This window comes from Equus przewalskii, chromosome 17, assembly GCF_037783145.1.
Source record: "Equus przewalskii isolate Varuska chromosome 17, EquPr2, whole genome shotgun sequence".
Lineage (NCBI taxonomy): Eukaryota > Metazoa > Chordata > Mammalia > Perissodactyla > Equidae > Equus > Equus przewalskii.
The window spans coordinates 46,827,444-46,853,654 of NC_091847.1; the positions used below are offsets into that span (position 1 = coordinate 46,827,444).

A 26,211-nucleotide genomic window follows, 5' to 3' on the forward strand; every position below is an offset into this window, starting at 1 on the left:
AAAGGTCAGTGGCTGGCAGCTGGCAGGGCAGCTCTGCTTTGACAGCAGAACCAAGAGCACCGCTTTGGGAATGGCCTCCCCTTTCAGAGATTGGCAGGGCAAAGGTGCATTTTTCCCATCAGCCTGATGTGGACTCCACAGAAGGGAGCCAAGCTGAGGCCACGTTGAGGTGGACACCAGCCAAAAATCATGGGGTGGGATCACCTTTGAGGGTGAGGTGTTATACTGAGGAAGACATGTAGGGTAAACTACTGCAAAATATGGCTGAGGAAAGACACAGAAGCATTAGTCAGAGGAGACCCTTCCATGTCAGAGAATTGGAGCTAGAAGACCTCTAGAATATAAGTCTGAAAATCCCTCAAAAGCATCCAAGAAGAGAAAAAGCAGCATTTGGACATCAAAATCCATAGGACACCTGTACCAGTCAAGTGAGACCTATCTGCTTTTTGCTTCTCGTTTGTCTCCCCACACTAACCTGAGAGATTAAGAGGCAGCATTGTAAATGAGGGAAAAGCCTAGAAGGGCCAGAGGTGGGAATCAAGAAGTTAACTGCACCTCCTATCCATACGGGGGTGTTGAGTCCAGGCTTCAGATGGGAGAGGGGAGAAATTTTCAATCGAATGGGCAATTACATTAAACTGGACTGATCTTTGAAATACCAGAGAGCTACTTAAAGAAGCAGAAGAAAGGAACAAAGATGTTATAGAGGTTGTTGTAAGGGGACTTAGAAAGAATCTATTTGCTTTCTGCTCACAACCTACCAGGACCAGGTTATGCAATAAACCAGACACATATACCAAAAGCGTTTCTCCCCAATACAATAAATACTTCTAGATTCTTTAGTGTAAAGAGCATTTAAAAATGCAATGACATATTGTCAAGCACATGCTGGGGGTTTCCATTCAAATTAGCAATACTGAATATTTCTTCTCAGAGTTTGTCATGATCATTCTCCGCAGCAATTAGCACCAATCCAAGACAGGTTGTGAGTAACCTGGGAACCAAGAGCAGGACCCAGAAGACCTGATTACTACTCGTGTCGCTGCAACTGCTTACTAGGGGCCAACGTTTAATTCTCGGTGCTTCTGTTTCCACATTTGCAGATTGGCGATGATAACCTCTAGAATATAATCCCCCTTTCTTAAAACAGGGAAGTTTCGTTTATGCATCTCTCTATTCCTAGTGCCAAGAACAGTGCCTGGCACCAAGGAGATACTCCATAAATATTGAATGAACGCCTTTCCTGCCTAGCTCACAAGAATACTGTGAAGATCAGATGAGGTAGTAGACATGACAACTTGTTTTCAGCAATATAGCAAAGCCAAAGGTATACACAAAGTATCGTTTTGCAGGATGGAAATGCTTTGAAATGTCCAGATGCCATCTTTCCCAGACACATTTGGCATCTCCAACCATTCAACTACAATTTATTGAATGCCTAACATGTTAAGTTTTTTGCTTTGATGTGTCTATTCCAGTCTTTCTTGAGTACTAAATGTGCCATAAGTGAAAGGGTCTTTAAAGGAACCAAAGAGGAAAAGAAAAAGAGATTTTGGAACAAAAAACGTCTCCCTAAGAATAAAATATGAGGGAACTTCAGGTAATTCTCATGCTACAAAATGACGAAAGGTGCCAGAAGACCTGGTTTTTATAGGCATCTAAAAATGATGGTGACAATAATGTAATTCTAGATCAGTGGACTGGCAGACTAGCAAAATATACAAGGAAGCGCAGATGCCAGAGCTTCATTGATCACTGAAATGCCACCTGCTAAAATGCCAGAAGGAATACATAATGAAAATTATGTAATCTGAGGAAGAGCCTTTTTTTTTTTCAACTTGAAACTTTCAGAGGCGTTCTCAAGAGTAATGTGCGTGTATGTGTGTGTCTGTGTGTAGTGATTTCCAAAATGATGAAGCAAAAATAGTTTGCAAGCCATATTTAGTTTGAGGCAAGTCTGTAAGTCTTAGGGCTCTCTCATCCCCTGCTCGTTTTTCTATAGTTGACAATGAGAATTTACACTTTTGTAGCAGCCATTCCCTTTTATAGCCAGGGGGTTGTTATGAAGCGTTGTGGACTTACAGCAATAACAGAAGACTTCCGTATACTACATCTGATTTCTCACAGCAGACAGACGATGAAATTTGAAACTATCCTGTTTAGATTCTGTGCCTTGGGGTGGCATAGGAGAAGGAAGAGAATTCTTTTCCCATCATTTTGAAGTCAACATTGCATTTTAACCAAATGCACACACATATGCCTGCACTTCTTTCCCCAGCTGCTCCTTCTGGTTGATTTGTTTACTTCTACAAGCTACATCTTGCCAGTGGTTTTATCAGCTTCTCCTACTGCAATAAATCTATCCTATTACTTAACATGCTGCAGTAAATAATTTGTATTTGTGACTGTGAACAGTGCTGCCAACATTTCTGAATGAGAAGCACTTGACGGAGCCTGCAGAATCTTTATTTGTCCGTAGCAGACAGAACCCTGCTGTTTGTGCCCTGTATTGAGTGCAAATCCACAGATGTGAGGTTTATACATTTACCTTTCTAAACTAATTTTGAAGGCCACAACTGCTTTGGTTGTTATTTTGTATGCAACTCGTATTTTTTTCACATTTTTTGGAGTAATACAGTGACAAGTTGCATGGAATAACCAAGAGATTGCATACAGGTTTAAATGTCCACCATGGAATATTAAAGAACAAATCTCACCAAAGGAAAGAAAACCCACCTATTTAAAAGAAGCATTTATCTCAAATAATATGTTTTAAAGGATTAAGAACAGTGTGGCAATATAGTTAAGAAAAATCACTTTTTCGACCCTCTCCAGATGATATATAATTCTCCAACTGCATGCTGTGCGGTCCACTGCCAGACTTGGGTTATTGGAATTAACTCCTCTGGCAAATTAGTATGGGAATAGGAGAATTGCTATGCTGCACAGTCTTTTACTTGATATTCAGTGCCAGATTTTCTCAGGTTCTTTTTTTTTCCTTTTCATTCTGCATTTAGACACACAAATGTATATTTGTATCTGAGTACCAAAGCTATAATGATCCAGTGCCTTTGTACGTGATTTATATGCACTAATTTTGCAATTATGAGCACAGTAGATGCATGCGCAAAAACACAGGCACTCAGAAAAGTGTGCCTATTGAATTTAAATGAAATCAGAATTCCTATTTAAAAGATGAAAGGATTAAATATTATTCTGACATGAAGCATAATATCCCATTCGTTGCTGCTTTGAGGCACCTTTTCTTCATTCCATCAGTAATTTGTCAAGCTAAGACATGTAACCTATAACCTCCAAAGCAATAATCCAGGAATTGTTTCCTGTGACATGAAAGAAAAATATTCCCCATATTAGATGCACATCTCCAGCAAATGGAAGTGAAGCTGCTGGAACTGCTGTTGATATGATCTCTAATCATTATCAGGACGACGCGTTAGACTCCTTACCTCCGCAGTAGGACTCTTTCCTGGAAAATCATCTTCATAGTTTATTGGCCCATTTGAGTGTGGGTAGAAATTTGAATCCTAAGGGGCATTCAGGATTTATCATTATTTCAGTTTATAATGGACACAGTAAAACAGTGTCTGTTGTACTCACCTTTTTTTTTTTTTAAGATTTTTTTATTTTTTCCTTTTTTCTCCCCAAAGCCCCCCAGTACATAGCTGTACATTCTTCGTTGTGGGTCCCTCTAGCTGTGGCATGTGGGACGCCGCCCCAGCGTGGCACGATGAGCAGCGCCATGTCCACACCCAGGACTCGAACCAACAAAACACTGGGCCGCCTGCAGCAGAGCACACGAACTCAACCACTCGGCCATGGGGCCAGCCCCTGTTGTACTCACCTTTTGTTCCCAGTGCCTAGCACACTGGCTGGGACATAGAAAGCCTTAAAAATTATTGAATGAATGGACAGATGGATGAGTGATTGAGTATAATAGCCTACGTAATCTGACAAATTTACACATCTAAGTAGTGACAGATTTTCAAGGATGTTCATGCACTGCTGATAAGTGTATAAATTGGCAAAACCACTTTGCAAAAGGGTGTAGCATTGTCTGGTTACCTTGATGATATGTATCTCCTGTGACCATGCATTCCACTCCTAGATATATTCCAAGAGCAATGCATGGTTACGTGCTGCAGAATACAAGGAAAAATATGTTCATGGCCGCATTGTTTAATATATCCCCAAGCTAGTTTCAACCTAAATGTTCCCCAGTACTGGAATGGATAAGTAATTGTGGTATAGGCACATAGTAAATTATTGTACAGCAATTAAAATGAAAACTCTGCTATGGCCCAATTTTCCAAAAAAAACAAAATTCGGTTTTATGTTGAATAAAACTAAAAAACACAAAGGAACACAAAATACAATTACATTTATACAAAACTAAAAAATAAGCAAACTATATCATCTAGTTAAAGTATATGGGGGCAACACAAGCTAACGTGGATATTGAGCATCTTTTCATGTATCTATTGGCCACCTGAATATCTTCTTTGGAAATGTCTATTCAGATCTTCTGCCTGTTTTTTACTTGGATTATTTGTCTTTTTGCTATTGAGTTGTATGTGTGGAAGTCTCCCAAGGAGAATAAAAGCACCAAGACTTGAGTTGTACTTTCTTCATCTATGAAGAAGATAAATTAAAAAAAAATAAGAAAGTACTGTAAAGTCATGGTAGTGACTATCCCTACGGGAAAGAAAGAACTGTGATTGGAAAAGGATCCATGGGTTGAGGTGGGGATCTGAGTGTCAATGATGTTCTGTTTCTTGACCTGATTGGTTGTTACACTAGTGATCACTTTATAATTATTGACTAAACTCTCTATGAAGGTTTTATGTACTCTGTTATAAATATAACATATTTCACAGTAAAATATTCAATCCAACTTATATTTACCAAAATCTATTTAAAGCAGTTGGAAAGTTATTGGTCATGAACTCCCCTGCAAGGAGTTGTTGGTAAAAAGCAGCATTTTTTCATGGCTTTATTGAGTTGTGATTGATATATAACCTTGTATAAGTTTAAGGTATACAACACAATGATTAGATGTATGGGTATATTGCAAAATGATTACCCCAATAAGTTTAGTTAACACGTCCATCACCTCACGTGGTTATAGGTTTTTTGTGTGTGATGAGAACTTTTAAAATCTTATCTTAGCAACTTTCAAATATACAATACAGTATTGTTAACTATAGTAAATGACAGCAACAGATCACTAATAATTTTCTCTCAACTAACATTATACTAAAGTCATCGTGACCACTTTTAATTTTGGGACCGTAAAATAGTAATGTCAACAGTCAAATAATCCAATCCTTTATACCACTACTCAGATGAAGCCATTGAGACCAAAAGGAATTGGCTAAGTTTAGAAAAATCTGAGAAACAAGCCGCAGTCTTGTTTCTCTCTAATACTGTGGCATGTTATTCCTAAATTTCTCTCATCTCAATAAAGTTAAGTGAAAAATACTCATCCTTCCTTCCCAATCTGACTCCAGGTGTCTTCTCTTTGAGGCCATGTGGCTATTCATCTCATAATATTTCTTATTTTTCCAACATTTTTCCCTCTGTTGTCTATCTGCAGTAGGATAAATAGGATGAGGCCATGGTTTAATACTACTTACTGTTTCCGCTATAAGCTAAATTGTGTGCAAAATAAATCATTAGTGTTTTGGGGTAGAGAGGGGTTCAGGTGGAGATTTTGATAAAGATTGAGATTGGTGCAGAAGTTCTTGACCATCAAGAAGCCCATTAGACTAGGAACCTAAGGTTGGAATTAATAGTTTGAGAATTGACCCTATAATCCTCCTTCTTAACAAATATCCACAAGATTCTGATGCTGTGGTCCAAGATAAACACAGATTGGGTTTAGTTGGCATGGAACACAGTGGGTTGAAGAACTCACCATCAACAAAAAGTTTCTTAGTCTCTGAGTTAGGGAAAATTTCTCTAGAAACTTTTATGAAGTTACAGATTGACCTTAACCTGAAGAGTTTAGCTTTTTATTTTTTAGTGTGAATTTCTACTTATTTTTGAATCTCAAAAAATATATAACATGACATTATAAATTTTAACATTTATAAAAGGCACAAACCATGGAAATGACAAATAAAAATGCCATTTTCTACTACAATAGCTCCTCTAGAGTTTCTATAAATAAATAAGAGAGTTTAGACCTAAAACTATAACCACTTTGAATGTTTTTAGAAAGTCTTTATGTAACATTAATTAATTTTTTAGCTTAGCTGTTTCATTAAAGAAAACTAAACTTTAAAATGACTCAATAAACTGCCTGAAAGCCAATTTATTCTGAGACTTTTTTAAACCGGAAATCAATATAGGATATTTTGGCAGCGCTGTACAAGACAATGGATCTCAATTTTCCTTGAAAAGAATTGTGGGCACAGGTAAGAGGACAGTACTGTGGTAACTACATTTTCCAGCCCCACATCCCTAAGAGAGATCAAGAAGCAAAGGCAGATTGCCCTAATAAAACCAGTGAGAAAAGCGGATTTTATCTGTGACCCTGCATTCAGGGAATGTGCTCTTCCTGCTTAATGGAAGTGATCTAGCTTTCAGACGTAACATTCCAGAATGATACTGAAAGTGGAGTTAGAAAGGTACTCAAAGGGCTATAATGAGCTTGCAAAGGTGTCTGTTCTAAGCATACAGGAGACCAATGTTTATGTGACTGCTGTAATAGTAAAATGCATGTTAACATGGGATATCATGTGATCAATTAACCTAGCACATGATGTCATCGTTATTATTCAGTTCCTCATGTGCTGCAACCAGTCTGAAAATATGTAATTAATAATAGTAACAACTATCTACCAAGGATTTAGATTAATAAAGTGGTTCACATTAAATTATTTGTTGTTCCTCACAACTGCATTAAGATGTATAATATATCTTGCAGGAAAGAGAAATTTGATAGAAGAGAGTTTAATTCAGCCTTCAGGGTACTCAATAGAATGTCATTTAGAGACTATACTTCAAACCTTCAAAATAAAATCCCTCTAACTCCAAATTTTTTATCTTCCACTTACATTGCTTTATTTTCATGTTTTTTCATGGTTTATGTGTTTATTTGTCATCGGGTTGATTGGTTGGTTTGGACTGTGCCTGGTTTCAAAAAGAACTTGTAGCAACTTACATATATGTAGGTCCACAAACACAGTTGTGCAAAAATGTGACTTTTTAAAAGATTATTTTCTCTGACTCAACTCAGTTTCTGAGCCTGAACCCCTAGGACCTGGTAGAACAATTAACCTCAGTGCTTCCCACATTCTCACTCATCCCTGGGATGATGGCACAGCTCCAGTGTCTTTCAGAGTGCCATAGCGGTTCTTGGCAGGTCATCTGAACAGTTGGCTGCAGGGAAGCTCCACTGCCCCTGCTGCATACTCGCTCAAGTCCCCACTGCTTCTAGGTTTACCAGGGACCCTAGAGATTTTGGTGATGCTGCGTGATCTAGCCTGCCTCGAGCTCTCTGGGGTCTGGCTACCTTCCAGTGGGGCCACCAGAGGCAGGGCCCATTTCCGCTGTTCTGGGGCTCATTGGCTATTCTGTAGTTTCCCTCATTCCCCTTTTTTCATCCACAAAAGCCTCTCCTTTCCTTTTCTCTCTTCTACAAACCCCTCTATGTTCTTTTGAGGGTATAGACATCTGGAAGGAAAAAAAAAAGCAATACTTGCATACTATTTCTCTTTTCTGTTCTGCATGAAGTACAGAGTGTGCTACCTGCTAGGATGATGAAAGGGACACAAGAACACCTTGGGAGAAAAAAGTGAGGTTTTGGCTCTCACCTGGTTTACCCAGCCATAGCTAAATATGGATAATACTGTGGGATAAAAAAGAAAGTGAATGAAAGATCAAATTTATGGGAAAATAAGGATAGGCAAGCAATATGGCATTAGAAATAAAGTTAACGCTTTTAACAAGATCTTACATAACTGTTAGAGGTGAACAGGAAATTTAGCTTTGAATAAAGAGCAAAGCATACAGCTGTGACAGCCTGTGAGAGAAAAGTGTACCACTTACTTGGAAGGCTCTGCAACACATAAGAAATTTACCCTGGCACTCTTCATTCAACAGAATACTGGTATTAAGTGGACAAGGTGCTGTACGACATTTCCTGCATAAATCGAACATACACAAAGGTGCAGTTTACTATTTCTGTTGCTGTTGTTTGTTTATTTTTGTTTCATGGCTGCTCCTTCTAGTATCTCAGCCACAACAAAGCCAAGAAATAACGCTAAAGGACAATCGAGGAATAAGCAGTTTCATAAGAGGTCAAAGCAATTTCATGCAAGAACACAACTGATTTCATTTATAAATAAATGTATTTCTTTCCATGTCATCTCATCCCAAAGGGGATTTGAGGAGTTTACACAAATACTGCGCACTACAAAAGATAAAATACATAGTAAAGGAAATTGGAGTGTTTGTGAAAATGGGAGTTTTTAGAAGGTATTATAAAGCCAAGGTTAAGATTGGCACCCAACATTACATGCTAAACCTTAGTGCAAAATTTCTCTCTGGGTTTCTTAGTGAAGAACCCAGATGGGAACACAAACATTTAGATACTTAAGAGGATCCAAAAGATAAAAATGAGCCAAGTATATAGAGAAACATAGCTTGTCTGTTCTTGAGACCTAAGAGAAATCTCTTCCATGGATCTACATGAAGCAGAAACTCTCAAATGGTGAACGATGTCCTCTACTTAAAACACACACACACACACACGTCAGGTGTTGTATGAGTTTCTGATAAAATCAAGGACAATGCTGTGATTAAGAAAGTGGAGGCTGGGGCCGGCCCGGTGGTGCAGCAGTTAAGTGCACACGTTCCACTTTGGTGGCCCTGGTTTGGATCCTGGGTGCAGACCTACGCACTGCTTGTCAAGCCATGCTGGGCAGGTGTCCCACATATAAAGTAGAGGAAGATGGGCACAGATGTTAGCTCAGGGCCAGTCTTCCTCAGCAAAAAGAGGAGGATTGGTGGCAGATGTTAGCTCAGGGCTAATCTTCCTCAAAAAAAAAAAAAAAAAAGAAAGTGGAGACATGGGAGACAAAGAGACTACTTATGGATTTCATCTCTGCCACTGCCACCTGGGTGACCTCAGTTAAGTTTTTCCTATGGAGAGCCTCATTTTGCTCCCAAGGAGACTAAATGTAGCACCTTTATAGGTTTGTGAGTGTAAATAATTCCTGTAAGAAATGATGTTTGGCCAATAGAAAAAGGCAACTTATATTAGCCTTTAACATTGTCATTGTTTTTCATAGTCATTTATTCAACATATATTTATTGAATGCTTGCTATATGCAAGTCACCATAAGACACAGGGAATGTAACAGTGAACAAAACCGATCAAAATCTCTGCTTGTAGAAAGCTGAAATTAAACTAGGAGGAGGTAGACAACATTCAAAATATAGAAGTAGAATGCATAGTATGGTAGGGGATCATAAATGCTATGGGGGGAAAAAAGTAAGAATGAGGATAAACAGTGCCAAGAGTGAGTGTGCGTGGTCTCAATTTTAAATAAGGTAGCTGGGGAGGACTCTCCTGAAAGGTTAGAGAGAAGGCATGAAGATATCTAGGGGGAGGCATGCTAGGCAGAGGGAGCAGGATGGCTGTTCATGAGTGTTTGAGGAATGACAAGGGGACCAGTTTCGCTGAAGCAATGGAATGAGGAGGAGAGTTACAGGAGATGAGCCAACAAGGGGCCAGACCCAGTAGGACCTTGGAAACCCCTGCTGCTTTCTGAATGCGATGGGGGCTACTGGAGAATTTGAGCAGAGGAGCGATATGATCTGATTTTAATGACTCATCTGATTCCTCTGTCAGGAGGCTCTTGATTTATGCAGGTGAGTAGCAATAGAAGTCTGCATCATGATGGTGGCGGGGCAGGTGGTGAAAATTAGTCAGCATTTGTATTTTTTTTCTGAGGTTGGAGGCAACAAAATGTGATGAAGGATTACATGTGGGATATCAGAGGAAAAGAGGAGGCAGTGATGGCTCCAAAGTTTTTGGTCTGAGCAAATAGAAGGATGGAGTTGATACCAACTGGATAAAATCAGAGAGGTACTAGGGGAAGATTGTGGGAGTAGCCAATTTCAGGGACGATAATATCAGCATCAACATTATCATTGTTATTGTTAATACTTTTACTATTTTTCTCAGAGCAAAGTGATGACATATTTCCAAAATGTAATTCAGGAAAAGCGCTTCAGCGAGGATCTGAGAGAATGCAGTATAAGTGTGCAGCTTTTTGATGGTCTAACTAAAGTGAGGATAAAGTTTAGGATATTAGTTGGAATTTAACAAACTGCTTATCCTTCAGGCAGCCTTCCATGTTATTTCTTGCAACTTCAATGTTGATAATATTTGGACAACAGGGAATTCTTTGGCATGAAACTGTCTTGTTCTTTATGCTACTGCTAGGGAAAATCCATGTGCTTTGATGGTCAGTTGAGTGGACTGCGTAATTAATTATCTACAGTGAAAATGAAAAAAGAGTTGCGGTTGAAGAGATAGTCATTCTACCTTCACATAGAGGAAAGTGGGGGAATGAGTGGTCAGGGTAAATATTTTCCTCATAAAACAACACTTAGATAAATGGAAAAATAAAGTCCCCCAAATTCTTTTCCATGGAACTTTGCTTTAATGACTTTGGCCTGGCAAAATTTCAAAGCAGTATTACCAGCCCACCATAGAAGAATTTCATTAATGGACCCATGAGAATTTTAATTTTAAAGTAATGTAACTTCTTGATGAATTCTCTGGGACTAATTAAGTTGCAAAAATGCATCTCCGAGTAGCTAAGTGGCTTAACCTTCTATAAGATGTTATGTTTACAAGACAATTTAGTGTTGAAGGACATCTCTTTCAATAGAGATATTTTGCTTTGGAATATTAGTCCTTAAGTCATTTTTCTTGACAATAATTGGATATCATGTTCAGTTGTCTATTGGGACTTCTCTTACTTTGAGATAATAAAAATGCATCATTAGCCACTTTTTATTTACTGTAGTAGCAGGTCTGGGATTCAAATCAGCCAAAAGTAGTTTCAAGTCATTAGGATACCTGTTAAGAAAAGATGGGCAAAGTGCATTGCTCTTTTAGACTACTTAAAATTATTATCTGATATTTGGTCAGTCTTTCTGGAAAAAATGATTGCTCGAGAATTTTTTGGGAGGAGTGTTTCCTTCTATTTTTAGAATAATATGTAGAAAATATAAAATTAGAGGGAAATCTACAGCAACCCTAAAAACTAGGGAATAAAACCATAAAACCGCCACTAACTTAAAGTGCTTTCTGCTAGAATCAGTGTAGATGGGGCATGAATAAAAAAAACCTACTTGTAAATCACTGGGCCCGAAAAGAAGGATTGTCTTGTAGGAAGTTTGCAATTGACATCCTGGAGGACATAAGCCTTCCTGGGCTTGGAGGAATGAACTGAGAGACTGACCAGGCAAACCCCAGGAGGGCCCTGTTGAATCACATGGGTCAACAGAAGTCCTTTACGTTATAGTGGCACTGGAGCTGAGAACTCAGAAAAGTAAAAAGAACAGAAAAGCTGCGGTAATGATGACTGCAGTGAGTTGGTTCAACATTCCAGTGGCTTCCAGATAAAATTGAATTGTCTCTCCAGAACCTCTTGATCTGGAATAGTGGTTTCCTGATACTGAGTGGGAGATTTTGTTAACTGGAAAGTTAGTAAGATTGGTCCAAAGAAGTAAGACTATTTGTGCACCTCAAAAAAAGCTAGATCTCGCCACATCTGGCTACTGACCCAGAGGCTTCTGCAAAGACAGAGGAGAAAGCATACAGAGATGAAGTTGGCCTGCTGGGATCGTTCATAGCCTTAGAGGCCCCACTCTTACGTACTATGTCAACACATTAGCAGCAAGCTCCCCCATCTGAGCTTTAAAAGAATTTCTCTAACAGCAGGCAAGTGGAAAATAAGGAAGCCTAGGAAGAATCCCCTTGCCCTGTTTTTTTGGGGAAATATCAGGCATAGATAGCCTTGCCATCTTTGAAAAATAAAAAAAGTTCAAGGAGGGGCCTATAAAAAGATTTTATAGTAAAATGGAGCATAAAGCATTCAAGAGGCAGAAGAAAAACATTTTTTAAGAAGTAGACTTTATTTTTTAGAGAAGCAAAATTAAGCAGAATGTACAAACATTTCCCATATACCCCTGGCTCCCACTCATGCACAGCATCCCCCATTAACAACACCCCCCACCAGAGTGATACATTTGTCACACTTGATGAACCTACATTGACACATCATAGTCACCCAATGTCCATAGTTTATATTATGATTCATTCTTGGTTTTATACATTCTGTGGGTTTGGAGAAATGTATAATGACATATATCCATCATTACAGTATCATACAGAGTATTTCCACTGCCCTAAAAATCCTGTGAGCTCCGCCTACTCATCCCTCCCTGTACCTCCTACATCCTCTGGCAACCATTGATCTTTTCCACTGTCTCCATAATTTTTTCTTTTCCAGAATGTCATAAAGTTGGAATCAAATAGTATGTAGGCCCTTCAGATTGACTTCTTTCACTTGGTAGTATGCATTTAAATTTTCCCCATGTATTTTTGTGACTTGATAGCTCATTTATTTTTAGCACTGCATAATATTCCATTATCTGGATGTACCACAGTTTATTTATCCATTCACCTACTGAAAGACATTCTTGGTTGATTCCAAGTTTTGGAATTATGAATAAAGCTGCTATAAGCATCCAAAAACATATTCTTGAAAAAGATTTCGTACATGAGGAAGAAATTTCAGATTCCATTTGCTTTGTCATTTGACAAAGGAGGAAAGCATAGACTGTAAGGCAAGAGATAAAAGCTAAAAGAAGAGAGACTGTTAAAATGGAGCTGTTTGCGAGGCAAATAAGTGTGAAGAAAGATCAGTAATATAGATGAATAAGGTCATGATATTACGAAAAATTTTAAAACGTTTTAAAACTAAGAGCAGAAACTATACCACAGAAAATTGAATGTGTTATACATCTTAGAATGCAGATAATAGCAGCAAACATTTAACTGAGCAGAAATAAGCTAAGCCATGTGGAAAACAACATAGAATTGCCAAAGAAATCAGAACATATTAAAAATAATATTAAAATATAATAGAAGAAAACATTTCATAGCTGAAGGTATAATTTGATAATTAACAAAACTTATAGAATTAATTTTAAGAGACTAAGACATGGATGTAGTAGAGATATTGAAATTTAAGCAAAAGAAATCCAACAAGCATTACAGTATCAAGTCATGAATAAATAACTTCTTTCTTGCCAAGGCAGCTGTATTCTTAGATCTCTCCTCCATGATTGTAGAAAAGAATAAACAATAGCTAGCCTTTTTTCTCTTCTTATGCCATTATGGAAATTTTCAAATATATACAAAAGTAGGAAAATTTGTATAATAAACCCATATGTACCCGTTCCTCAGTTCAAAATTTATCAATTCATGCCAACCTTGTTTCATCTGTATCTCCACTCACTCTCTCCCCAACCCCCAATATTGAAAGAAATTCCAAGACATTGTATTACTTCTTTCATAAATATGGCAATACATATCTCTAAAATAAAAGGACTCTTTTTAAAAATGTAACTAAAAACCATTGCCGTAAAAAAAACCCTCTGTAATATCATTCTATAGCCAATCAATGTATAAATCTTCCACAATTTTGTATATTTACTTTTGGTATGTTCAAATCAGGATCCCAAATATATTCACAAATTGTTTGGTTGATTAAGTCTTTAAAGTGTAATTAAATCCATAAATGTCGCCTACCATTCTTTTTTCCTTAGAATTTATTTGTTGAGGAAATAGTTAGTTATTCATTCCACAGAGCTTGAGGGAAAACACTGATTTAAAAATTCTTAATTTAGTCAGTTAGTCATTTATTTGTCCATGAGATTAGAAAATGTATCATCCATGTATCTTTCCTGAAGTGCAAGCAAACAGCAAAATCTTTGAAAATAAAGAATCTCAAGTTGGAAACATTGTGATATAGAACTGGCAATGGAAATAAGATTAAGTCTTAAAATTACAAGTGTACCTTACCAAATAAAATGAAAATATCACGACTGGTTCTTAAAAGCAAAGATACATAATGTATGAGTCTGCAATCCTAGATGATTTCAATAAAACCACATTAAACTGATTTTTTTCTTTCATAGTAGATAGTCAACACACTTCTTCATGCTTGAAGTGGATAATTAGAAAAGCAAAGTTTAAGGAACTGAAAGCAGATTTTAGGAAATATATACTTTTTTTTAGTTTTTTCAATGGCGTTTGCTTAACACAAGTACAAACATACTGAAAAGGATTTATCTAGTTGTTTATTACTAGTTTCCAAATTCTGGACTCAAGGTGTCTAAGAGTACCACATCTTTATCCTACATTTTTTTCAATACTAGGTCATTCAGCAAAAGTCAGAATTTTCTGCACACTTGAGTGATAAAGGGTTTTTTTTGAAATACTCTTTGGTAAGGAAGATTGGCCCTGAGCTAACATCTGTTGCCAATCTTCCTCTTTTTTTTTCCTCCCCAAAGCCCTAGTACATAGTTGTATATCCTAGTTGTACGCCATTCTAGTTCTTCTGTGTGGGATGTTGCCTCAGCATGGCTTGATTGTGTGTAGGTCCTTGCCCAGGATCTGAACCGGTGTATCACAGGCTGCTGAAGTGGAGTGCACGAACTTAACCACTACGCCACCAGGCCAGCCTCTAAAGGGTTTTTTAGTTGAGTGTATTCCCAGTATAAATATTCTTATGTGAACTCCAAATGCACTTTTTCCCCTTGACTTTAGAATTGATATATCCTCAGTGTGAGATCTTTAGTGTTGACTAAGGAATGAGTGATCATCCAACCCATCCTTTCATTTATGACACAGAGAGCGTTTTATAATGTGTGGATCCTCACATGCTCTACAAGTGATGCTCTGGGAGTAGTGAATTCCCAACGTTTACATCACTGAATTGCTTCTCCAGCATGAATTATATGGTGTTCCCCAAGACAATTCCCTCTCCTGATAAATAGAACTCACATAGGAGAGAGAGCCTATGTCTGTAAGAAATGTGGTAAAGCCTTCAGTAATCATTGATCCTTCAAGTGACATAAGTGAACTCATACTGAAGAGAAACCATACAAGTCTCTATGTGGGAAAGCATTTAAGGTGTGCTCTGTCCTTAGACAACGTGAGAAACTTCACACTGGACAGAAACCTTATAAATGAATGTGGAAGAACCTTCTTCCAGCGTGAGCACCTACATAGACACCAGAGAATTCACATGGGGAAAAGTTATATAAATACCTTGAATGTGCAGAAGATGTCGGCCAGACAGCTAACCTGTTTTCACACCAAGAACACATGGTAGAAAAACTATATCTGTAATCATTGTGGAAAGGCTTTCATTGATAATTTGTCTTTTAAAAAACATGAGCAGATTTGCACTGGAGAGCAGCCCCAGCTCTGTCATCACTGTGGATAGATCTTCAGTGGAGCTCAGACTTGATGTGCACAAGAGAACTCTGAATCAGAATAACATGGAAAGTAGGAAAGAAGGAAGGGAAGACTTTACCAAGAGATAGACACTTTAAAAACATATACTTACCAAAAAAAGAGATGTATACTTTTAAAAATACTGAGAGATAGAGCGTGGGGAGAAATCACAAGGAGTCCTGGACTTGGGGGAAAAAATTGTACTGAGACACACACCTGAGAAATGTACGCCTCCCAGTTCTGCAGTCTTACTTGACACCTGGTGAACAAGAGGACTGGCCACATGGATCCTAGTTTAATAAGGACTGTCAGTCAAGTAATAACCTAAAACTTATACAGATGACTTATAAAAATTTTCCAGTGGGTTAGATTTGTCATCTAGTCTATCACTGTTAATACTGAATTTAGTTTCATTGTGATTGAAGAATGTTGCCTATTTTTATTCTATTTTTTAGAATTGATTTTTAATTGATATCCTAGTACATGATTAATTTTTATTAATGTCTCCTAATTGCTTCAAAAAGGATGTGTAGTCTCTGCTTGATGAGTATGAATTGCTCCATCTTGGTCTCTGTCTTTCTCCATCTCTACCCTACACAGACACTCACACACATACACATGTGTGCTTGCACACGTGTGCATGGCTTAGTCCAGGTTACCATTGCGTACCATCTTGACTACTGCAATAGCATTTAACCAATCTCCCTGCCTTATACTTGACCCCTGTAATATACAAGATCAGAATAATCCTTTTCAAAGTGGCTCATGTCATGTCACTTCTCTGCTCAAAACCTTCATCTCAAAATAAAATTCAAAGTGCTTACCAAGATCTAGAATGACATACACTATCTGGTGCCTGATGACCCCTTTGACCTCTCCTATTACTTTTCTCCTTTTGCTAGCTGCCCCACTCACACCCGCCTCCTTACCCTTCCTTCAGCCTGCCAACCTTCTCACTTCTCTTATTTTGAATGTACCACTCCCTCTCTGCTACGCTCTTCCCAAGACATGTGTATGACTTGCTTTCTGATTACTTTCAGGTCCCCACTAATGTGTGACCTTACTCAGGGGTCGTTTGACCAACCAAATAAGAATAACATCTATCCATTTCCTTACTCTGATTTAATTTTCTTCATTACTCTTAATCACCACTTGGAACACTGCATATTTATTTATTATCTTCATATTTTTTATTTAACATATTTGCTTATTTTCTGTCTCCTTCCACTGGAATATAAACTACATTGCTATATCACAGGTCCTATAACAATCATTTACTCAATAAATATTTGGTTATTGAATGTGACCCACTCTCATCTCTCACTTAGCATGCAGGTAAAATCTGCACCACCCTAATTGAGACATGCTGTGGGCTTCTAGTTGTCATTCATTTTGCTTTTACACTATAGTCCCCAATTCAGGAGCATTCACTCTAGTTTGATACCATGGTCAAGTAGCCCAATTTCTACATTGATACTTAGAGGTGTTATTTCTGAAATTTGCCCCTGAGGCTAGCTGCATACTGGTTTCTTGTATCTAATTTCCATCACTCATACTGTACAGATAAATGGCAGCTGAGGTATGTTCTCCAAAATGAAAAACAGAGGTAAAACCAATGGCATAGTTCTGGTGGCATTATGGAGGAACACTCTGTATTGTATCCCCGAGATATTTAGTAGATTTTCATTAAATCTCTTTGGGGATGGAAGGTTCCAGATTTCTGAACTCCCACTAGGTGGAACACTTTGCACAGCAAGGGATTCTGGAACTCTTCCTCTATGAGTCAGAAGCTCATACAGTCTCCTAGGATAAATGAGCATCTGTTTGTGCCTTCTGATCTTGGGTGGGATAAATTGGCTCTAGAAGGTGAAGTGTTCAGCCACTGTAAATGTAGTCCCTGGTTAAGCACAAGGGTCTATGCACACTAATTCCAAAGCTTCCTGTTTGAATGGTTTTCAAGTTAAGCTGCCTGTGTGGGCAGAGCATTCTGCTAGAAGCAGCAGGCGCAAGTTTTCCATTTGGATTTGATAACTTCTGTAATTGGGGAGTGGGGGGAATCACCGTGTAGATTATTTTTAAAATTTTTGTCCCCATTCAGATATCTAAAACCGTCATGTAATATTCTCAAAATCAGGGAGATACTTATGGAGTAAGGCCAACTCTATCCTCTGACCTTGAACTGAGAAAGGCACAGCTTATTTATGAATTCACTACTCAAGTAACATTTTAAGTTGTCCTGATCTATTTGTTCAAATAGTTTTTCTCTTCTGTTTATCACCGGACATGATGGAGGCAATGGAGATTTTCCCAGTGTCACATATTTCTCTGTCATAGTCAAATCTCCAAATGCTCAGCTATTCCTTCTTTAAGATTATCACATGCTACCATTGAGTCCTCGATTGCCTTGATTCTCATGGGAAACAACTTCCATGAGCTGAGCTGGAGAAATTCACATTGTCATTGCTGCTGTCTGATCTACAGTAGACGCTGGAAAATTATAGTCTGCAGGAGTAGACCTGTTGACGCCAGTACCAACTCATTCTTTAACAGGATGTTAAATGGAATGTTAGTCTTAGTTTCTGGTGAGGCCAAAATGACAGAGTAGAAAACAATAGGTGACAATTTCTCCCATGGTCTAAAGTAAGGTGTTAGACCACTTAACCTTGCACTTGTCTTGCAAAGGAAGGTTTCAACTTCTAGCTGATTGACCACTTATAAAAGAGGATAGAAAGGATGAAAGGGGGTTGGAGATTGGAGAGAGAATTTCTTTGTAAAAAGTCATTGGAATGCTGTGGCATGTCCCCACATATAACATGATAGGAGTAGGGAGGCGCTCCTCCTCTAACCTCAAGTAGATTGTGGGAGGTTTAGAAACCATTCAGGAAACGTCATATTTCTCTGGAGGCTTGAGCAACACTGTTGATTGGTGCCTGACGTGCCTGAAGGAACCAAAGAGCAAGAAATGGAAGTCTCTTGATTTCCCATAGAATGCTATGATTTGGAGAATGCTTTCTCAAAGATTGATTAAAAATGTGTGTTTCTTATGAATATGCGCCCAGAGAGATTTGCCTGGGGTTCTCTTATTGGTATTATTTCCAAGAGTGCAACCTGGAGATTTGGTGGAATTCAGAAGGAGAGCCTTTTGAGTGAACTTAGACTATTGAGAACCAAAATATCTCAAGCTGGGGCAGTGGGTGGTGGGAGAGCGAGGTCAGCATAAGCAGCCGGCTGGAAAGTGCATTAAAGAATTTCAGTGAGAGATTCCAAAAAATGAATATTCTTCATGGAATCCACAAAGCACACTGAGGAGTGAAATTCAGTATTTAACATATACCAAGCTAAGAGAGTACTGACTCTAGCTTACAACTCTTTCATTTTAGGAAACTATTCTCTGCTCTTTGCTTCTCCCCACCACCTTTCAAACTTCAAAGAGCATTGACAATCTAGCAAATTGATATAGGGGAGAGAGACAGTAGCTTCAGGTGGAGTCAATAGAGAAGAAGTAACTATGCCCCCCTTTCCTTTTGAAGTGTTTCCGTCTATAGCACACAGAAGGACTTTGTATTGTCAAAAAATGAACAAATGAGAGATGAAGTCTGCCTGAGATTTTATCCAAGGACAAGGAAAGACCTAGCCCCAACAAGTGAGTTTTCAGAGGTGAAAATTAAGTTGCTTTATTTTGCCCCTTTCTTCTGCCCTTTGAATATATCACATACATTATATATAATACATGTATTATATATATATGGAATATACATATACACAATATATATTATATATACATTATATGTTGTATATTAAACATTGTATATATACACTTTATGTATATATATACAGAGATAAATGGCAGCTGAGGTATGTTCTCATATATATATGTATCTCAACATTGTTCATTTTGTTATTCAAATACTTTATATCCTAAATAGGTTTTTGCCTTCATATTCTGATACCTGAGATAATGGTGTTAAGTTCAATATAATTGTTGCTTTGTCAACTTTCTTCTACACTAACAGGTTTTGCTTTCTATACTTTAAAGCTATGTTGTTTGATACATAAAGCTTGTAGTCATTAGATCTTCTTAGGCCACTTTAATTCCTTTGAATCCTAATTTTTATATCAATGTTATCAACTTCTTTTTTTCTATTAATATTTTCCTAGTATATTATTTTGCGTTTACTCATTTTCAAATTTATATGTTATTTTGTTTTAGATCGCTGGATTTGGGTGTAAATGTATATACTTTCTCCAATCTGAGAATGAATATTTAAAATTGCAGGTATGTTTTGGTCTTATTTTTGCCATCTTATACGAGCTTATTTCTCTACTAGTAAAAATTACCTTTAATATTTTAATAGACACATTTAAACATACTTTTGGTTATCAATACCTATAACTTTGCCTATGAATGAGAGAAGATGTTTAGCAAAATTTTTACCTGTCTTTTTCTCCCTCTTTATTTACCTTTCAGATTTTGTAAGAATTGTTTACAATTTTAGTTCCAAAATTTGAATAGTTATACTGTGGTTTTCCATTATGCCTCTTTTATGAATTCTTATGTAATAAAAGCAGTATATTTCACAGCTACAATATAAATAATTATTTGGAATTAAATAAACATTTTCCTGAGCTCTTGGCTTACCTTTCTTTTGCCTCATATATTCTTGTATCTTGGATTTTTATTTTGTTATTTTCTCAGAAATATTTTTCATCAACAAGAAAAAAACTTAAAGCCCCATAAATCATAACATTTTAAGGTGTTAAATGCATTATGAATATGAATATGAATTCAGAATACTAACTTAACTAGGCACAAGAGTTGAGGTTTAATTTTTTAGTTCTTGGACCTAATAAACATTGTACTATGTTTTTCCTGAAATTTCAGGTTTTAGTTTACCTCTGGAAATAATATATTTTTTAAATTTATATGGTTTTATGATGTTTTACTTTATTTTTTTGGTTCATAATTTAACTTAATTATGTTCAAGTGTTTTCTTTTTTTACTGTGGGCCTTTATTTTTTCTTTGATTATTTCTTCCTCTCTATTAGCTCTATCTCCTTCTGGGATGACCATTTTGCTAGTTATAAGATTTCTTCAATTGATCCTCCATATCTCATGGGTTTTCTTTCATAATTTTCTTTTTTTCTTTCCCTTTGCATTGTGTTCTGACAGAACTTCCTATTTAAGCTTTCCAGATCCCTAACTTGATTTTTTTTAACTTTAACTTTTTTTCTCTATTTATTTCTTTCCGACCATAGCCATTAGTTTATTCAACCTTCTTATTGGGTCTTTAAAAACAATAACCGTGATTAATTTTTGAGAATTCTAATTAAACATGATTGTCATTGATATTATAAAGGGTAGAGTCTAGATTGCTAGACGGGGTTTATTTATTACCAGTGGCCTAAGGGCAGTGGATCTAGACTCTGATTACAGGATCCCTGTCTGTCATGGGTTGGACTGGGCATATGTTTGGTCAGGTGGACTCTAGTATTATATGCTCTGAGAATAGAATTTCAAGGTTCGTGAAGAGATCCAGAAGTTGCCTGGACCATGACTCCACTTCTAGCTTTGGTCCTAACACCCACAGTCTGAATCTCTGGTGGCAGATGATTGTTTACTTTTGAGGCTGTTTCATCTTTATTTGGATCAAACTCTAGAGCCAGTAATTCTGACAGCAGGGGTATTAAACAGGTTTGTGTAGCCTTTTTATAAATGGGTCCACTGATTGCTCCCAGTTCTTGCTGCCCCATCTTGTGTTTGTTACGAGGGTCTTCTGAGAAAGCTCACTTTTTGGCAGTTTTGTTTTTACAGCATTGTGAGTTCTTAAATTTTGCATGGTTTTCCACCAATCTTTTATCACATATATGTTATCTTCCAGAAATTCTTCAAGATTTGATTTGATGGTACCCTTCTTTGTTAACCATTAGTATACTGGACTTATTCTTACTTTTATTTATATGTTAACATTTCAGTGGGGTTTGGGAAGAGCAAATATAATCAGATGCTCTTCTTGTTTTAATCATCCAGATTATTGGATTTAGACATCTGATTATTAAAAAGCAGATACATCTTTTTTTTAGTGTTAAGGAGTCTTGTATTATTTACAAAATAATCATTTGGAACAATTGTGATTCTGATATCTAGTTCATTAAACTATTTTACTTGTATTTAGTTGAAATAGGATGTTTTGCTATTTATGGCTTCTTTTTCTCACATTTGTTAACTTTTACTGGGGAATTACATTGAAAATCTGCCAGGATAACATATTCAGAAGCAGAGATATTCAGGAAGAATATCAGCTGTGTTGCCTTTGCTTCCTGAATTCAGATCAAAATAGTCAGTCAGATGCTTCCATCCTACTCAAACAACAGAGGTTGCCAGGGTATATAGAGTGGAGAGAATCATCCTTCTGTTGATTCTACTGGCAAATAACGGCAGTGACCCCTCCTCATAGCTGCATCTTATAATTCATTAAAACAACCAAACATTAAAGTTATGACAAGATGGGAACTCTACAGGAAAATGGTCATGGCATGGCATCCTAAAGATAATTATTCTGTTATCAAACAGTTGTGTTTCGGGGCATCATATCCACAAAGCTTGTTTTCAAATCATTCTCCAATGTAGCTCTTTCTTTCTGAGTCACTTCATGGGTCAAGTTCATGGACTCCTACTGATGACCAGGTGTTCCACTTTTAACTGTTCTCTTAAATGATGGGAGGATCTTTTATTCCCTTGCTCTACAAAAACATGAGCATTTAGGGACTTGTTATCTACTGCAGAAGAAAGAAAATGCATGAGCCCTGTGTAATTTCTGAAGTATATCATCCTTTTCCTGGGAGGAACTCCCAGCCATGCAACTTCCAGAATGTAAACAAAAATGAATGAATGATTTAGCAGTAATATTGTTTTCAATTTTGACGTGAGTTAAAAAGTGAAAGTTATTTAGAATATTCTTTCATTCAAATTAATCTTCCCTGGATCCCTCATACATTATTCAGAATGCTGTGGTAGAATGACCAATTCCATACGAATGCTGAATGGTTTATTTTCTTCTGAATAGAGCCTTTAGCAGCTGCATGAATAACCATAACTCAATGACAAATTTTTTTTATGTAAAATATATTTTTAAAAATATTTTTCCTATTCCTTTTTAGTAACTACTTTTATGGCCATGCTGGTTTCTAACTTGGTGAATAACAGCATGGATTCATCAAAGAGAGAATTACCACTCTTTCAGCATTTTTGAACTAGATGATTAATTTTAAAGTATTTCATATTTTGTAAACAATTCATGATCATGATTATCTGTGTCTCTCAGGAGTATTTGAAATATTTATTGATGATGAAAGAGAAAGAGGTGACAAAGTAATCACAGTGGAAACCTGCCTGGCTGCAGAGTCAAGGAGCTTATTGTGTTCAGTCTGGGTGGGGCTCAGGAATGTATATTTGTAGCATTATTCAGATATACAGGTGTAAGAATTGTATTTTGAGAAATATTAAAGCAGAGTGCTTTTCAAACTTAATGAGAAAACCAATCAATTAAATATCTTGTTAAAATACAGTTTCTGATTCAGTATGTCTTTTGTCTGCCCTGAGATTCTGAATTCTAAAAAGCTCCCAAATAATGCCAACACTGCTCATTCAGAAAACCACACTTTGAGTAGCAAAAGGTCTGGAGACTAATCTTCAACTCTGCAAATCCAAAATCTCAGTTTTGCCAATTCATATAGAATTTGGTTATGAAAAGACAACACGCAACAACCAAAGAGACAAGAGGCTGATGTATAAGCCAAATGACCAGTTTAATTACGGCACTGGTTCTTAGCCATGAGTGCCATGAGAATCATGTATGGAATGTCAATGCTTAGACCCGGTTCCAGAGAATTCTGATTTAATTGGTCTGGAATGGTCCTGACATCCATATTTAAACATCCAGGTAATTCTAATATGCAGCCACATTGAGGATCACTGATTTACATTGAGAATTGTAATGTCAAGTAGATAAAATACCAATCTTAGTTGATCAGCACATTCTCTTTCCTGAGAAGACGTCTATATACGAAGCCAATATGAAGTTGGTGGCTTGCTTGAGGAATACAGAATCACAAGGGAAGGGGTTAAATAACCTGAGCAACAGCCTCATCGAGCCCAATAGGTACATCTTCACGAGAGGACACACTTCCCAGGGAGGCAGGTGTGCAGGGAGACCCTTCAGTGCCGGTCTCTAGCTGATAGATTCTTGCATCCTGAGCTCCCATTTTCTACACTAAGGCAGCCTATCCCACTCATGTTATTTTTCTCCATTCTTTAAAACATATTTTCAACATTTTACACACTTTCACTTTATTTACTTATTCCTGTTTACATAAATCATCTCTTTCCAGCTCCCTAAAATTCTTAGTCCCATTGATTTGAAAGTAGATGCTTTAGCATTTCCTCCATGGTTTGTTTCATAGTTCCTGACTTAGAGTGAATTTTCTTTATATATGTCTAGTATTTCCTGTTATATTTTCTACTTTTTAAGTTTTTTCCCTAGAGAGTGAGCCTTATTTCCAAATTGTTGGACAGCCCTGCTGACTTTATATTTCTTAAATCATTTCTTCACTGTCAGGTAGATGAGTGTATGAAAGGCAATATATATTCTGTTAATTTTCACAAAGTTAATGCAAGAGCTATAATATCTGAAGACAAAGCTGAAATGAGGCTGAGCAGAAGATTTTTTGGTTTAGGGTCATAGAACATTCCTACATTTCTCGGTCATTTAGGAAAAAGTGTTTAACATAAAATTGAAATTATATGTACAAAGGCACTTTCTTACAAAGGGACTTCAACCTGAAAACTGGATAATTGTCAGTGGAATGTTTAACTGACTTTCTATTTTAAGTGGGGTAATGTTTGACCAAGAATTATTCTCTTTTGAGGGGCAAACTTTTATTATCATTACACTCAATGGAAATTTTAACAACAGATCATTTTGGAAACATGTAAAAGGAAGGAGGTAGTAATCAGGATATCTTTGTGCAGTTCTGTCAGACTAATTGAATTTTCCTCTCTGTCAGAATGATAGGACTGATAGATCAGTTTAAGTAACAGCTGTAATTTACCTTGACTTTAAATGAACTTCAGCTTCTACTTGTTTGGCATACAAATTACAGATTTTTAAAGAGTAGTCTAGACTGGAATCTTTCATGGTTAGAGTTTTGTTTATCCACACCAGAGATTTATCCAAAATTATGTAAGATTTTTGTATCTGTGCACTGAATTTTGTTAATGTCATAACCATGCCTATATTTGTATATTCTTGACACATAAACTGGAAATGAACCACAGTTATCAGATACAGTAATAACAGAATATTGTGTGTGTGTGTGTGTGTGTGTGTGTTTGTGTAAACCACAAAGCCAAGGGTCTGTAAGTGAAATGTTAGCTTAGCTTGGGGTATCAGGACTGACCTTATGGAGAATACATAACATATGGTAATACAATAATATAGCCCATAATATAGCCCATAATGGACATATATATATGTGTGTGTGTGTCTGTGTGTGTGTGTGTGTGTGTTAATCAGGTTTCTCTAGAGAACAGAGCCAATAGGATAGATATATGATGGAGAATAGCATTGTTATTTTGCTTTCCTATCTTGAAGCCCACTCAAATCAACAAAACTAAAATATATGGATGCTTGGGGGTGAGTGAAGCCTAAATATTGCCTGGAAAGTGGCAGGCATTCAATATATGGACGTTAAATTGATTAGTTTTAGTAGAGTAAAGATATATAAAGGAATTAGCTCATGCAATGATTATGGATGCTGAAAAGTCCCACAATCCGCCATCTGCAAGCTGGAGATCCAGGACAGACAGTGGTGTACTTCAATCCAAGTTCAAAGACCTGAGAACCAGAGGCGCAGACGGCATAAGTCCCAGTCAAAGGGCAGGAGAAGACTGATGGCAAGGCTCAAGCAGTCAGGCTGAGAGCGAATTCTCCCTCCTCCACTTTTTGTTCTTTTCAGGCTCTCAGTGGATTGGATGATGCCCTCCCAAATCAGGGAGGGCAATCTGCTTTACTCACTCCACGGATTCAAATGCTCATCTCATCTGAAATACACACATAGACACATCTAAAAATAATGTTTAGCCAAATATCTGGGCATCCTATGACCCAGTCAACTTGACACATAAAATTAACCGTTACAGATAGCTACTTCCCTCCCAGCTCTGCCCAATGTCCTTCCACTTCATTTCCTGCTGGTCCTGGAAGACCTAAAATCAACCTCATCATTTCAGAAAAGAAAAAAGAACCTGGGGAGCTATATGGAAGGGAAAATGCTTTAAGAGTTCAGAGACCAATTTCTCAAATATCACTGACACAGCAGGAGAGATGTGGTTTGGACTTATGCCTCATGTAAATATCATCTGCTTATTTAAGTGTCAACCTTGTTCTCCTGGAAAATTGAATATGCTAAGAGAGGAAAGCAATGTTAGAAATAATAACCCCTTTAAATAGGATTTTATAGTAATAAATAAAACAAAACTCCCATCTGTTATCTCATTTGCTACTCAGAACATCCCTCTGAAGTGAGATGGCAGTTGTTACTGTGATACCAGGTTTTCATATGAGAAAATCAGGGTCAAT

The 26,211-nt window shown here is 37.1% G+C and overlaps 1 long non-coding RNA gene across 2 annotated transcripts in view; it reads left to right on the top strand.

Moving 5' to 3' along the window:
* The window catches only part of LOC139076624 (uncharacterized), a 69,724-nt gene extending 49,925 nt beyond the window's left edge, over positions 1–19,799 (top strand). The window contains exons 2-3 of one of the 2 annotated variants that reach the window (XR_011528390.1): positions 19,105–19,217; positions 19,785–19,799. This is a non-coding gene — a long non-coding RNA (uncharacterized lncRNA). Of the gene's footprint in view, positions 1–19,104; positions 19,232–19,784 lie in introns of both variants that reach the window. The other variant, XR_011528391.1, reaches the window with a different exon arrangement.
* The last annotated feature ends 6,412 nt before the right edge of the window (positions 19,800–26,211 follow it).